The 11,556-nt window shown below is 42.2% G+C and overlaps 1 protein-coding gene across 1 annotated transcript in view; it reads left to right on the top strand.

Annotated features, from left to right (window-relative positions):
* Nucleotides 1-847: 847 nt before the first annotated feature.
* LOC148150140 (collagen alpha-1(XXI) chain-like) overlaps nucleotides 848-11,556 on the top strand; it is a 58,880-nt gene continuing 48,171 nt past the window's right edge. The window contains exon 1 of the mRNA XM_087986254.1: nucleotides 848-1,086. The gene's annotated coding sequence lies outside the window, so the exon portion shown is untranslated. The remainder of the gene's footprint in view (nucleotides 1,087-11,556) is intronic.

Genomic DNA, 11,556 nt, shown 5'->3' with positions numbered 1-11,556 from the left:
TTATTTCCGATGTACAGTATCTGCAGTATTTCATTATTTTCTTACTAATTGGGTTTAAAGCTTCCAATTACAATAGTGATGTTAGTATATCGCCCCCAAGTAATATTCCACATGTCTCATTTCAGTGATGAAGACACAACCATGTGACTACAGGGCAAGAAATGTTCCTAGCACTGACTGATTTGATAGTGAAAGTCATTTAGTCCGACACATATTATCCCGGATCAAAAATACAACATGCTGAACAGGATCAGACAGCATGAAAGCTGATGCTAAATTATCTGGGGAAAAGTGGTTGGTAGATGCCAGAATTGAGTTGAGGAGGAACTTCTTCACCCAAAGGGTTGTGAATCTGTGAAATTCCCTGCCCAGTGAAACAGTTGAGGCTAGCCCTTTGAATGTTTTTAAGGCAAAGGTAGATTTTAAGGAATAAAGGGTTATGGTGAGCCGATGCGTGTGGAGCTGAGTCCAGGAAGAGATCAGCTACTGAATGGTGGTGCAGGTTCTTTGGGCCTACTCCTATTTCTTGTTAGACACAAGGGAACACTGCACTGGCAACGAGTGCACCTTGCAATGTGGGTTAAACAGCTGTTGTTGCAGATCTGCAGGGCGCGCCTCCGAGCCTGAGGGGCGAGGGAGACGCGCACCAAGACTTGGACAGTGGCGCGGGCGTTAACCTGGGGCTTAGGGGAGCGCGCACTACAGTTGTCAGAACGCGTGCGGGTCTGAATGTCAGACCCCGGAGTGTGGATGGATGTAATAGACGGAGAAAGGGGTGGGACTGATAGAGAGGCTATGTGCATGCACAAGAGAGGGAAGTTATTGAGTGCTCAGAGGTTAACCTGACCACTGAGAGAGCAGGCACAAGTGGGCAGAAACACATCTAGAAATCAGATGTACAGAAGTGACGAAGGGAGAGCACTGTGACAGCGATGCAGAGTGAGCACGAATAAACTGGCCAGAAAGTTGCGATTGGGACACAAACTGTCGAAGTCATTACAGCGACGCAGTGACAGAGAGCAACAAGCAACTTCCCAGTGATCAGAGCTATCATCCCAGACTCGGGAGTACGGAAATCTTTCAGCAGTGAGTATGTGACGCTCGAAACAGATGCTGTCCTTGCCTTAAATTGTTTTAGGATTAGTTTAAATTACGGTAGTAACAAAACCTAGACAGTAAAATACCCATTGCTTTCTCTGTTTCCAGTAATCCTGGGCTATACCATTGATTAGAACGAGTAAATGCCATTCAACTTTTAATTAATATACTTTTGCTAACACAATATATTTCAGATTCTGTATTTTCTGACATCACTTTTGCTTCAAGTACAGTATTTTTTTGCCTTTCAGTAGTATGCCTGTACAAATACATTTCTGCCAACGTTTTCACATTTGTTCATCTGCTAGACGGAGTCAATCTCTTACCTGTTACATAAACAAAACCCCGAATTTGGATTGACACTTTTTAAAGTAGTGTTTTTTTAAAAAGTGCTACAGTTCGGGCAACGCGATTTTGTTAATGGATAGGTTTAGTTGCCATGTAGCACATTTACTCTTTCTGTGCCTGCATGCTGCTTAAGAATTTTCGTTTTCCGTGATATTTTGCGATCAGCGTAGCGCAAAATTGAAGAGCGTTGCTTTGGGGTTATTTTGTACGTAGACTTTTACTCTGGGTGTGCATTGAGGGGACGGGTTATTGCTTAGGATATGTTTGTGAAACACAGAGATGTGTGGTGACCTGAACTAAGTTTTTGAGTCAAGTTGTGGCATGCATAGATAAAGAGAATGGGGTATATGTGTGCATTGATTTTCAAAAGGTTTCTCATAAGGTGCCACATGAAAGACTTGTTGCAAAAATTATGCACAAGTTTAACAGAACGTAACCCCGTTAGTGGGAAAGATAATAGGTAATTGGTGTGCTTCAGATGGCAGGATGCTGGATCCTAGGGACCAATGTTGAGACCTCATTGACTTTCCACTCTAAATGATTTTAGACCAACACAAGGGGAATTATTTCCAACCTTAATGATAATCAAGTGAGGTAGCATTGTGAAGTGTGAGGAAGTATACAGAGGAATATTAGCACATGGTATTTCCAGTTTGTTACAGAAAATGTGAAGTATTTTGGAAGTAAAGAATGAAACATGTAGCTATAAGATTATTAATTAAATGTACAGTTAGAGAAATGTATCAATTGGATGTATATGCAATGAAAGCAAATAGATTCTGGATTTTGCATATTTCATGCAGAAGCTTCAAACTGAGTTTTTTGAAGAAGCAACAAAGAGGATTGATGAGGGCAGAGCAGTAGATGTGATCTATATGGACTTCAGTAAGGTGTGCGACAAGGTTCCCCATGGGAGACTGATTAGCAAGGTTAGATATCATGGAATACAGGGAGAACTAGCCATTTGGATACAGAACTGGCTCAAAGGTAGAAGACAGAGGGTGTGGTGGAAGGTTGTTTTTCAGACTGGAGGCCTGTGACCAGTGGCGTTCCACAAGGATCGGTGCTGGGTCCACTACTTTTCGTCATTTATATGAATGTCTTGGATGTGAGCATAAGAGGTATAGTTAGTAAGTTTGCAGGTGACCACAAAATTGGCAGTGTAGTGGACAGCGAAGAAGGTTACCTCAGATTACAATGGGATCTTGATCAGATGGGCCAATGGGCATTAATTCAGATAAATGCGAGGTGCTGCATTTTGGGAAAGCAAATCTTAGCAGGACTTATACACTTAATGGTAAGGTCCTAGGGAGTGTTGCTGAACAAAGAGACCTTGGAGTGGAGGTTCATAGCTCCTTGAAAGTGGAGTCGCAGGTAGATAGGATAGTGAAGAAGGCGTTTGGTATGCTTTCCTTTATTGGTCAGAGTATCGAGTACAGGAGTTGGGAGGTCATGTTGCGGCTGTACTGGACATTGGTTAGGTCACTGTTGGAATATTGCATGCAATTCTGGTCTCCTTCCTATCGGAAAGATGTTGTGAAACTTGAAAGTGTTCAGAAAAGATTTACAAGGATGTTGCTATGGTTGGAGGATCTGAGCTACAGGGAGAGGCTGAACAGGCTGGGGCTTTTTTCCCTGGAACGTCGCAGGCTGAGGTGTGACCTTATAGAGGTTTACAAAATTATGAAGGGCATGGATAGGATAAATAGACAAAGTCTTTTCCCTGGTGTCGGGGAGTCCAGAACTAGAAGGCATAGGTTTAGGGTGAGAGGGGCAACTTTTTCACGCAGAGGGTGGTACGTGTATGGAATGAGCTGCCAGAGGATGTATTGGAGGCTGGTACAATTGCAACATTTAAGAGGCATTTGGATGGGTATATGAATAGGAAGGGTTTGGAGCGATATGGGCCGGGTGCTGGCAGGTGGGACTAGGTTGGGTTGGGATATCTGGTCGGCATGGACGGGTTGGACCAACGGGTCTGTTTCCATGCTGTACATCTCTATGACTCTATGACGCTAATCACTGTACCGATAATCCAGAACCGAGGCTAAAGCTCTGGGAACATGGGTTCACGTCTTATCACGGCAGATGGTGACATTTGAGTTCATAAATACATCTGGTTAATTAAAATTCTGGATTAATAGGCATCATGAAACCATTGTTATAAACATCCATGGCTCACTAATGTCCTTTAGGGAAAGAACATCTGTCATCCTCAACTGGTTTGGTGAGACACACTGCAAATAGGCAAAGTCTTTTCTCTGGGGTGGGGAGTCCAGAACTAGAAGGCATAGGTTTAGGGTGAGAGGGGAAAGATATAAAAGGGACCTAAGGGTCAACTTTATTCACGCAGAGGGTGATGCGTGTATGGAATGAGCTGCCAGAGGAAGTGGTGGAGGCTGGTACAATTGCAGCATTTAAAAGGCATCTGGATGGGTATATGAATAGGAAGGGTTTAGAGGGATATGGGCCAAGTGCTGGCAAATGGGACTAGATTAGGTTAGGATATTTAGTTGGCATGGACGAATTGGACCGAAGGGTCTATTTTCCGTTCTGTACAACTTTATGACTCTGTGAGTCTATCTAACTATATATATTCAGCTATATCTAACTGTTACATAGTATGAGGAGAGTAATGAAATTGAATGGGTCAATTGATACCAACCAAGACACTGGAAATGGCAATTACAAGAAACACTGAAGGTTCGGACACTCCAAAGATTATGGGCCTTGACAGCATTCTGGTGATAGTGCTAAAGACAAGTACTCTAGAATGAGCTGTTTCAGTACACCGACGACATTGACATCTACCCAGCAAGGCAGAAAATTAGGTGTGTTGTTCACTAAAAAGCAGGATAAATCCAAATTGGCCAATTACTCCTCAATCTGTCTACACCTAAGCATCAGTAAAGTGATGGAAGGGATCGTGAACAGAACTTCAAGCAATACTTATTCAACAATAATTTCCTCACTGATGTGTAGTTTGGGTCCTGGCAGGGCCACACAATTCCGCACATTAAGGGGATGTACTGTTATAATGTCACTGGACCAGCAATGCCGAACGCCAAGCTAATGTTTTGGGAACATGGGTTTGAACTCTACCATGGTCGGTGAAATTTGAATTCAATGCCTGGAATTAAAAGCTAGCCTAATGGTGACCATCAGACCACCATCAGCTGTTGTAAAACCTGATCTGTTTCACTAATATCCTCTAGGGAAGGAAATGTGCCATTTTTGCCTAGTCTGGCCTACATGTGACTCTAGACCTTCAATGTGGTCAGCTCTTAACTGCCATCTCGGCAATTAGGGATGGTCAATGAGCACTAGCCTAGTCAATGATGCCCAAATCCCATGAATGAATAAAAATATAGCTTTGGTCCAACCATGGTGGAAAGAGGTGAACTCAAGGGAAAGTAAGGATCACCGCCATTGACATTTTACCAAATGTGATATCATGAAGCCTCCCAAACTAGAAGCAATGGATTTCAGGGGAAGGAGTCATTCCTTGTACAGAGGAAGATGGCTGCAGTTATTGGAGGTCAGTAGTTCCTCAGGACAATGTCTAAGACCCAACTATTTTCAGCTGTTTCATCAATGACTGAACCTCCATCATAAGGTCAGACTCAGTGAACAATGTTTAGTACTATTCATAACTCCACAGATATGGAAACAGTCAACGTTCACATGTAGCAATTCAGGACAATTGTCAAGCCTGGGCTGAAGTGGCAAGTAACATTTATGCTTCATAGGTTCTGGGCAATGACCATCTCAAATGTGAAGTCTGCATTTTTTCCCACAGATGCTATTAGACCTGATGAGTTTCACTAGTAATTTCTGTTTTTGTTTCATCACTTAACACTGATTCTCTCACTATTAGCATCCTGGGGGTTACTATTGACAGAAACCATGGCTACAGGAGCAGAACAAAAACTAGGAATCATTTCAGTGTGTCCCATCTGCAAAGCATTGCATCAAGGGACCTTCATTAGCATCCTCCAAACCATGACATCTATCACCTAAATGGCAAGGGTGGCAGGTGTATAGAAGCACCATCGCCTGCATATTCTCCACCAAGCCACTGCAATCCCAACTTGGTAATATCTGAACATTGTTCATTGTTACTGAGTCAAGATCCTGGAACCCTCTCCTTAACAGCAATGTGGATATTCATACACTCCAAGGACCAATTAAGGACAAAAGGGTAACTAGGGAGAGAATAGCACCCCTCAAAGATCAGCAAGGTGGCCTTTGTGTGGAGCAGCAGAAAATGGGGAGATACTAAATGAGTATTTTGCATCAGTATTTACTGTGGAAAGGGCATGGAAGATATAGAATGTAGTGAAATACATGGTAACATCTTGAAAAATGTACATGTTACACATGAGGAAGTGCTGAATGTCTTGAAACACATAAAAGTGAATAAATCCCCAGGACCTGATCAGGTGTACCCTAGAACTCTGTTGGAAGCTAGGGAAGTGATTGCTGGGCCTCTTGCTGAGATAGCTATATCATTGATAGTCACAGGTGAGGTGCCGGAAGACTGAAGGTTGGCTAACGTGGTGCCACTGTTTAAGAAAGGTGGTGAGGACAAGCCAGGGAACTATAAACCAGTGAGATCGACATCGGTGGTAGGCATGTTGTTGGAGGGAATCCTGAGGGACAGGATGTACATGTATTTGGAAAGGCAAGGACTGATTAAGGACAGTCAACATGGCTTTGTGCATGGGAAATCATATCTCACAACCTTGATTGAGTTTTTGAAGAAGTAACAAAGAGGATTGATGAGGACAGAGTGTTAGATGTGATCTATATGGACTTCAGTAAGGTGTTCTACAAGGTTCCCCATGGGAGACTGGTGAGCAAGGTTAGATCTCACGGAATACAGGGAGAACTAGTCATTTGGATACAAAACTGGCTCAAAGGTAGAAGACAGAGGGTGGTGGTGGAGGGTTGTTTTTCAGACTGGAGGCCTGTGACCAGTGGACTGCCACAAGGATCGGTGCTGGGTCCACTGCTTTCCGTCATTTATATAAATGATTTGGATGTGAACATAAGAGGTATAGTTAGTAAGTTTGTAGATGACACCAAAATTGGAGGTGTAGTGGACAGTGAAGAATGTTACCTCAGATTATAATGGGATCTTGGTCAGATGGGCCAATGGGCTGAGGAGTGGCAGATGGAGTTTAATTCGGATAAATGTGAGGTGCTGAATTTTAGGGAAGCAAATCTTAGCAGGACATATACACTTAATGGTAAGGTCCTAGGGGGTGTTACTGAACAAAGAGACCTTGGAGTGCAGGTTCATAGCTCCTTGAAAGTGGAGTCGCAGGTAAATAGGATAGTGAAGAAGATGTTTGGTATGCTTTCCTTTATTGGTTAAGAGTATTGAGTACAGGAGTGGGGAGGTTATGTTGCGGCTGTACAGGACATTGGTTCGAGCACTGTTGGAATATTGTGCGCAATTCTGGACTCCTTCCTATTGGAAAGATGTTGTGAAACTTGAAAGTGTTCAGAAAAAATTTACAAGGATGTTGCCATGGTTGGAGAATTTGAGCTATAGGGAGAGGCTGAACAGGCTGGGACTGTTTTCCCTGGAGCATCAGAGGCTGAGGTGTGACCATATAGAGGTTTACAAAATTATGAAGGGCATGGATAGGATATATAGATAAAATCTTTTCCCTGGGGTGTGTGAGTCCAGAACTAGAGGGCATAGGTTTAGGGTGAGAGGGGAAAGATATAAAACAGACCTAAGGGGCAACATTTTCATGCAGAGGGTGGTATGTGTATAGAATGAGCTTGCAGAGGAAGTGGTGGAAGCTAGTATAATTGCAACATTTAAAAGGCAATTTATGGGTATATGAATAGGAAGGGTTTGGAGGGATATGGGCCGGGTGCTAGCAGGTGGGACTAGATTGGGTTGGGATGTCTGGACGGCATGGGCGGACTGGACTGAAGGGTCTGTTTCCGTGCTGTACATCTCTATGACTCTAATGGCTCTAGAAGGCAACTCACTATCAGCATCTCTGGGGCAATAAGGATGACAATAAATGCCAGCCTAGGAGTCATGATTAGATCTAAAACTGATGTTGGTTTTGTTCAAGACATTATCTGGACCAGTACTGGAGTCTGGAATGTAGTTCAGTACCCCTTTCCAAGAATAATGTTAGAGTTATGGCAAGGGAATGAAGTGGGAAGAACAGATGAAAAATATCTGCTCCACTTTTTCTGAGAGAAGTGAAGGCTAAGTGGAAGTTGGTTGTTTTTGAAATTGTGGAATGTTCCTTTGCGATGTAAGTAATAAAATACTTTTTCCACCGATGGACAGGTGGCAACAAAGCAAACGTCGAGTGACAACTATTGTGAAAAGAATAAAGGGAGAGATGAGGGAATATTCTCTTCAGGAGGGGTTGTTGATGTGCAGAATGCTTCATCATATAGGAAGACTATGTCATCTTTTCAAAGAAAACTGGGTAAATTGAGTATGAAGACAATATAAGGATATAAGAAGATAGGATTGGACTCAATAGACAATAGGTGCAGGAGTCGGCCATTCGGTCCCTCGAGCCAGCACCACCATTCATTATGATCATGGCTGATCATCCACAATCAGTATCCTGTTCCTGCCTTATCCCCGTAATCCTTGATTTCACTATCTCTAACAGCTCTATCCATCTCTTTCTTGAGAGTATCCAGAGACTTGGTGTCCACTGCCTTCTGGGGCAGAACATTCCATATATCCACTACTCACTGGGTGAAGACATTTTTCCTCAACTCTGTTCTAAATGGCCTACCCCTTATTTTTAAACTGTGTCCTCTGGTTTTGGACTCACCCATCAGCTGAAACATGCTTCCTGACTCCAGAGTGTCAATCCATTAATAATCTTATACGTCTCAATCAGATCCCCTCTCATCCTTCTAAACTCAAATATATACAAGCCCAGTCACTCCAATCTTTCAACATAAGATAGTCCCACCACTCTGAGAATTGACCTCGTGAACCTACGCTGCACTCCCTCAATAGCCAGAATGTCCTTCCTCAAATTTGGAGACCAAAACTGCACACAATACTCTCGGTATGGTCTCACCAGGGCTCTGTACAGCTGCAGAAGGACCCCTTTGCTCCTATACTCAATTACTCTTGTTATGAAGGGTAGCATGTTAGTAGCTTTCTTAACTGCCTGCTGAACCTGCATGCTTGCTTTCATTGACTGATGTACAAGAACACCTAGATCTCATTGAACTTCCTCTTTACCTAACTTGACTCCATTTAGATAGTAATCTGCCCTCCTGTTCTTGCCACCAAAGTGGATAACCACACATGTATCCACATTAAACTGCATCTGCCATGCATCCGTCCACTCACCTGGCCTGTCCAAATCACCCTGTATTCTCATAACATCCTCCTCACATTTCACCCTGCCACCCAGCTTTGTGTCATCAGCAAATTTGCTAATATTACTTTTAATACCTTCATCTATATCATTGATGTATATTGTAAACAGCTACAGTCCCAACACCGAACCCACTGGTCACCACCTGCCATTCTGAATGGGACCCGTTTTTCACTACTCTTTGCTTCCTGTCAGCCAGCCAATTTTCAGTCCAAGTCAGTACCTTGCCCCAATACCATGTGCCCTAATTTTGCTCACTAAGCTCCTATGTGGGTCCTTATCAAAGGCTTTCTGAAAGTTCAGATACACTACATCCACTGGCTGTCCCTTGTCCATCTTCATAGTAACATCCTCAAAAAATTCCAGGTTCGTCAAGCACAATTTCCCTTTCATAAATCCATGCTGACTCTGACCTATCCTGTTATTGCTATCCACATGAGTCGTAATTTCATCTTTTATAATTGACTCCAGCATCTGTCCCACCACTGACATCAGGCTTACACAACTATAATTCCCTGTTTTCTTTCTCCCTCCTTTCTTGAAATGTGGGACAACATTAGCCACCCTCCAATCCACAGGAACTAGTCCAGAATCAATAGAACATTGAAAAATGATTACCAATGCATCCACGATTTCGAGAGCCACCTCCTTAAGACTCAATGGAGTACAGTTTAGTCCAGACCAGGGGAGAACCTTACATCAGATCTGAGATCACATCTACATTGTCTTTGCCAACACAGACAGTCCACAGGTTTCAAGCCCCTAACTTCAACCGTCGTGTACGTTCTCAGGGTTGGATTGGGTGATGTCGATCTGCCGAGTGCTAGGGGCATTGGTTCCAAGAAAATATTCCTCCTTCTCATCCTGGCTTCTTAGAAAGATTCCTGCTCTCCTCGACCCTGCCTCTAACACCCTGCGAAATTTGGCAGTGAACTTACACCCAGAAAGATCCACAAGCAGCATTTTAAAACCATATCATCAGTTTTTCATGTTGCTGGATGAGGGATAAATACTGTTGTTTGAATCATGCGAAGGGATCATTAATATTCACCTGAGAAGGTAGGTGGGGCTTTGGTTTAACATCTGATCTGACCCCACCTCTGACAGTACAAACTCCAGTACTGCACTGGAGTGTCAACCTAAATTTTACTACTCAGGTCAGTGGAGTGGGACTTAAACCCTCAACCTTCTGATTCAGCTATGAAATTGTTATCATGATTGACAAGATCATAGTACAGGCAAGTGCATGAAGTGCTGTAATTTCTAAAATTCATTTGCCCACTTATCATCTGCAAAACAATTGTTTTTGCATTAATTTAACATAAACTATTGCCACAAACATTGATTGTATTCAGTACTTATTTTAGTATAAGGGCATATGTATACTATGTGTTAATGTTTAAAAAAGGATGAATGGAAGGTCGCGTTTTTTGATCCTGTCAATCTGCTCCCATTGGTAAACGTTGCTAGGTTGATGAATTGCTGTACAACCTTTTTCTTTCAACGTCTGGTGTCTATGTGCCAAAATCAGCTTACTAGTTGCAATGTGACTGTTTTGCCCTGAAGAGAATTAGGGTTCTTTGTTTCTTAAAACCTCAATGAAAATAACCAGTTGCTTGGAACTTTGAAATGAAAGCTGCATGGAATCTTTTTCAGTCTTTTGTTCATCGGTCTTAACCAGCTGTTGAATGTTATTTCTTTTTTTTAAGAATCCATGTTAAATAATTAAGCAAGCAATGTTTAGTGGTACAAGACTACCATTTCTACAGCCCATACATGAGGAAAGAATGGATGGAACATCATAGCTTGTTTGGCCTCCAAAACAGCTGCTGTACCATGTCACCAGCTTAAACTCTATCCAAGAGCACAAATACAATAAAATTGCTAATATATTGATTATTGCATGAATTCCAGATACAATGTGGGGGATAGTGCCTGAAAAAGAAACACACATGTAATTTGCAATAGAAAGTGTGTGTGGAAAATTTGAAAAAGAATAAGTTAAAACTGGGCCCTATCAGACAATATTGCAATTTTGACCAAAACACAAGGTCTGAGGATTGTTAGAAATGTGGCAGGTGGTTGATGAACTACAGTTTGATACATTTTCTATTTCTTTTCAGAACTTGACTATTGCTCAATACAACGTAATATGACTTAGTCTGGACACAAAAAAAGTAGTACTTATCCAGGAATTTTTGTTTTTTGTATAAAAATATTGAACTCCATTGCTTTATCCGGGTTCGGGTTGGGGTGACTGCATGTTTGTGATCAGGCTTTTAAAGCATTTCACCCGTGGTTGGGTGGCGAGAATGTGAAAGGAAAGAATGGTTCGGATCTGTTTTCCAAACATGAGAGCTGCCAGTGAGGGTAAGTGATTGTCTAGAGATTAATCATGGATTTTACATTGTGATCAATGCCTTCTGTGAGACTATTCAACTGAGTGTAGTGAGGAGAATAGGTAAAATGTTGAACCCCCCATTTTTGGCACATGATTTGGAAGGATGCACTAGTGAACTGATAGACACAATTTGTTGAGGTATTTTGAACATGCTGAGGTATTTTGAACATGCTGAAGATGATGATCAATGTACCATCAACAGTTGCACTAGTGGTATCTTTGGTTTTTCATATAAAATGGTGAAGTGGTCACCATAATGTAATCGTGTCCTTGAAAATGTAAATTATTAGTCTTGTGTGACTAATGTATATGGGACCA

This window comes from Chiloscyllium plagiosum, unplaced genomic scaffold (assembly GCF_037043375.1).
Source record: "Chiloscyllium plagiosum isolate Xiang-an unplaced genomic scaffold, Cpla_swu_hap1 HiC_scaffold_4, whole genome shotgun sequence".
NCBI classification, from domain to species: Eukaryota; Metazoa; Chordata; class Chondrichthyes; order Orectolobiformes; family Hemiscylliidae; genus Chiloscyllium; species Chiloscyllium plagiosum.
Note: the sequence above shows the minus strand (reverse complement) of the source record. Positions and strands in the feature narration are given on the sequence as shown.